We start from the raw sequence: 5,384 nt of genomic DNA on the forward strand, positions 1-5,384 counted from the left end.
TTGGTGTGCAACCAAAAGTGTACCTGATTTATGATGAATTTTTCTCAGTTTTTATTACTGGAGTGATGATTGTATTGTAAGATTAATACAGTGTATGTGGAATTCATGAATCATGTGACATGTGGCTTGCCAGGAAGAAAACACAGGTTATCATGTGAAGACAAGAAGGGTATTAGAGCTTCTCTGCAGCAGTAACACCCTTCTGCTGGTCAACAGACAAAATGTTGGTATCATGATTCGGTATTGAACTGCATGTATGTTTGTTTGTTTGTTTGTTTGTTTGGTGATTGGTTATTGTTTGTTAGGTGATTTTTTTTTTATATTGTTTGTTTTTGTTTGGTTGTTTGTGTGGTTTTTCTTTTTATAGAATTTCATACCTAATATTGTTAAAGTCAATAGGTATTGGATTGTTTTAGGGGTTTACCTCTCCACACTACAAGTCAGCATACCCCATGTTGGTTGAAACATAAAATGAAAATGTCTCAGTTAATGTTGCCTGAGCACGTATAAACGGGTCCCAAGCAGTACATGTATTTCAAACTCATCGGCATCATCGATTATATCATTCATGTTGTAATCATCTTGCACAAACATTTCAAGCGGGAAATTTGTCCATCACACAACTTAATTTGTTTTTCTGCAGGAACTGTCTGCTTCAAAATTGGCGGGAAATGAAACTACACGCGCCGGTTTGTGTGGGAAGAGATTGTAGTCACAGTAATCTTATCTAACTTTTCCTCCAGACACTTACTCTTTTCAACTCATTACAAGAATCACGAAGCAAAGTTTCGGGAGTAGCTAATGTATCCTACAGCCAACTGACAAATCCACTTGTATCATCAAAGTCAACTTGCTATCTGGTTCCGATGGGTGCCTGATACTCCACATTTTACGATCAACTAAGAAAGACTGGAGTCTAGAGTATTTACGTCGATGTAGGGCAATTTGTCAATCAGTTGCAATGAAAACATCTCGACGGAAGAATTTCATGAATTTGAATAAATCTAGATTAGTAGACCTATATTCACCGCACGAATGGTACTGGACCTCTTACGGAGATACGGTGAACATCTCGTTATTCCGAAGGTTCGTTATTCCGAAGGCTCTTCAGTCCGAAGATTCGTTATTCCGAATTTCATTTTCGGATTAACAAATAACGAACCTTCGGAATAACGCCACAAATGTTCGGATTAACGAACCCTTTTTCATTTTCGGATTAACGAACCTTCGGAATAGCAAACCTTCGGAATAACGAACAGCACCCGGAGATGGTTACAGGCGTGCCCAGCTTTGTGGCTTATGTAATCCAACGGGACAACGAAGATTCAAATGTGCACTTGGCAGCAGAGTCTCCATTTTACAAACTTTTTGGCGAGGGGAAAAGACGCAAAATTCTTGTCATTTTCATGCAAGTCATCTATGCGGAATGTGCAAAAAATGAGGTTTTGTGGTTACACTGTACAAGAACTTTCAAAATTGGCCGTGGCAAGGTCGGGATTAATCAGTTAATTCAATCATCGTGACCGAGGAAGCAGTGCGCTGGTACTATGGCTTGATATGATGCGCGGTTATCAAAATAACTTGACCTTTTCACGTTGGCGGACGAGGTTTCCGCGATGAAAAATATCCGCTAACGAGGTAATTATCAAACCCCGTCGTACGCGTGCGCGGAGACCAATTCACAAAAGTTGTTCTCAGAATTACATTGGTAACTACTAGAGTGAACTCGCAGAGGGAATTCCCACGTGTTACTATGGGACGGTGACAAACATCTTAAAGTTGTTGTCCACCCCCCCCCCCCCCCCCCGCTCCACTCCCCTCTACTGTTCTTTCGCACTTTCCCTCATAACATGCCACGCAAGCGGCGGTTATGGGCAAACCTTGTTATATTTAGTCCAGTCGTCCCGGTGGGCCCGTGAGTTGTAAGCGAGATTGGAGTGAACCAAAAATCGATGTTTCCTTGTTGATCTGCTGTGGGAAATCAGGAACATCCTCAATAAAATGGAACGCTTTTAGGTTTTTTTGTTTGTTTCTTTTGCCCGAACAGTAAGTGCTCAGTCCTGACTATTTTAAGGACAAGCATGGATAGCGGACAAAAGATGAAAATGAAACAATAACACAAACACAAAGACTGTCAAAAATAAAATTCAGGAGTAATTTTAGCATTTTCTGATACTGACAGGTTGGGCATATAAAAATGTTTAAAGGAAAATGCGCGCCCACGCAAAATATGAATTTCGTGAACGTAAAAAAGAGAGGGGGAGGGGGATAAAAAACAGTCGACAATAAACTGATTGTGTGTGTGTGTGTGTGTGTGTGTGTGTGTGTGTGTGTTGCGTGCGCGCGTGCATATCAATTAATGATGTTTAATCTCGACACCATTTTATATGACTCCCACACACAATGTCGTAGGCCTAAGCATAATTACTCATCTTTTTTTTTATCACGAAATCTATCTGATCTAGTGCTTAAACATCACTATTTTAGTTTCTTCGAGTGAAATTTTCCTATAAAGGGGAATGGAATCCAATATTCATATGGATTGAGTGAATGCAGCAATATCAATGGAACACGTCAGCAAATTTTCAGGAAAATTCGTTGAAAAGTTATGAATTTTTGAAATTTTGAAATATTTGTGTTCGATTTTGTTCCCCTTAAATGACTTTCCACATAACAAATAGGCCCTTACATTACAAAGTGTTGTAGTCTTCTCATCTGTCGATGGCAGCAGCAAAACTTTGAAATTTCATAACTTTTTAACGATGAAAATTTGCTGACGTGTTCAATTAATATTGCTGCATTCACTCAATCCACATGTATATTGGATTCCTTTCACTCGAAAAAAAAAAACCGTATAAAATATTGATGTTTAAGCACTAGATCAGATAGATTTGTGTGAAGAAAAAAAAAATGAGTAATTATGCTTACGACATTGTGTGTGTGAGTCATATAAAGAGATCCGAATTGTCTCAATTCCTTAATTTTTCATTGATGTGCTCTACGAATATTGCAGTTTTGCCTCATTATTCACATCCATATTTGGGTTTCATTCTCCTTTAAATCACTAGATGCGTAGCTGATTTTGAACATAATCTAACCAAAATGAATGCATATAATACTATGCATCATGCAGAAAACTTTCATCAGTTGGGGAAATAGTACAATAGAAGATTCAGACTTCTACCAACCTTTAGTGATTTGCTGACTAACTTTCATCCACTCCTGAAGAAGTCCACAAGAGTGAATGAAAGCTTGCCAGCAAATCACTTAAGGTTGGTAGACGCCTGAATCTCCTATTGCATAATATGCGTCAGCTTCTCAATGTGAAGCAGATAATAGTCCTTTGATTTTGTGTTCAAATTTTGCCCGACGAAATAGCCATTGCTAGACTGTTAAAGGGACACTTTGTTCCAAACATGCGCTTTCGCCACATGCAGACAAAAAAAAAAAAAAGACAGTACTACCCTCGGACCATTTGCATTAAAAGTCAGCACTATTTTCGTTTAAGTTTGTAATTTTGATTTATTTTTTGTGTAGTTATAAATGTCCAATTTTCCTTAGGCACTTTCGTTGAGTGTTTTGATAATCTCTCTGAACACTCATATCAATCCACACATCGATCATTATTATTTGGGCAAACTTACTCTTTCAGGTTATCTCCCCTCCCTTTTTTATGCATTTTACTACGATGGTACCGTGATACGAAATAAAATGTTGGAGGAAAGACATATCACGGCAAATAATAATGTGATTACTTTTTCAGTTGCTCTTGGGGGATATACATTTCGGTTCTATCATAGGGCAATGATAATTTGGACAATTACCCCGGGCCCTTCCCCTGACCCTATAACCCTAACCCAAACTCTAACGCTAATTTTTACTCTAACCTTATCACTAACCAGTATTTAACGGGGGGTAATTGTCCTCTGGCCCTCGGGGGTCAATTGCCCTGAGACAATAGATTTCACCGGAACCATTTTCGTCCGCATTACTTCCAACAAATACGATTTCGAAGTCACACACGGACGATGTCTCAGCAGTTTAGAAGAGCGCCCTCGGGTGACAAAATCATTCTATCCCCTTCTAGGTATGACTCTCATTTTTGTTGATGATGATCTCTTCCAGTGACGTCATACTATCTATCGGGGAAAAAATGTCCAATGATAAACTAGCCTTAAATGTCTGATCAGATATAAAGTGGCCTTTATCTAAACACAATCATTAGCATGCAAATTAATGTTCCAGGAAATACAAGACAGTAACTTAAAAGAATCTATCCAATGCGAATGCGATGTTAACTTGTGTTGATTTATGAAATTCTTTGCTTGATCTGATTTTTGTTTGTTGTTTGTTTGTTACTTTGTTTTTGTTTTATTTTTGTTGTTCTTATTGTTTTATCTGTATTGTTTTATCTTTTATAGACGCCCTTGTGATCATGTCATCTAGCAAGTAATGTACAAGAGTGATAGGATAATAAGGGTATACACCAATGTGCATTTATTGAAATAAAGTTTCAGAGATTCTTTATCCAAGCTCAGCCAGCATTCAGTCAAGATATGTTTGTCGTTTTTGTGATACTCTATAAATTTGGCGTTGAATATAAATCTCGTGCCCAAAGTAGGCCCTACATACGAGTTACTCCGTCACGTACGTAAGAGACTTTACATGTGGAACAATACCTACCATTCCAACGACCAAACAATATTTTTTTTTTTTTGTTAAACCAATCAAGAAACCTTGAAAGCTGATTGGTTGGGTGCAATGCTAAGTAGTCTCCCGTAGAGACATTTTGTAATCTGGGAAATACTTTCTCTAGCTAGGCTTTGGTTAACCCTTATAGCACAACAAAGAGCGAAACAATGTAGTGCGATAACTACGTGGTGTTTTGAAACTGTGGTAATAGAAGAGTTAACCGAATTACGATCGTCAACTCACCGTCAATGGAGACACAGTGCATGTTTCTATGTAGTCTGCGCACACATCGGAGCGCGTGCGAATCCTCTACGCGTATACGGGGCACGTGCATGGTGTCGCCTGCGGCAATTTCTCTTCAGGTACGTACCTATACCTGCGTAGCAATCATGGGGACCCTGTATTTGCTCCTGGGTGGAAGGTGGTTTCTCCACATCGTCGCATCAGGAGATGAGAATGGATTATCATCCTTCATGGTCCTTGATCCTTTTAAGGTTGTATTTATTTTGATTCCATTCATGCTTCCCATTCCATCCCAATAACATATTTTTCTATAATGTAATGAATAATTCAATGTTAAGCGATCAGAGACGCAACTTCTGGTAAAGGTTTATGATCTCCCCTCACACACACACACACACACACACACACACACGCACACACACACACACACACACACACATATATATATA

Source organism: Diadema setosum, chromosome 8, assembly GCF_964275005.1.
Source record: "Diadema setosum chromosome 8, eeDiaSeto1, whole genome shotgun sequence".
Taxonomy (NCBI): domain Eukaryota; kingdom Metazoa; phylum Echinodermata; class Echinoidea; order Diadematoida; family Diadematidae; genus Diadema; species Diadema setosum.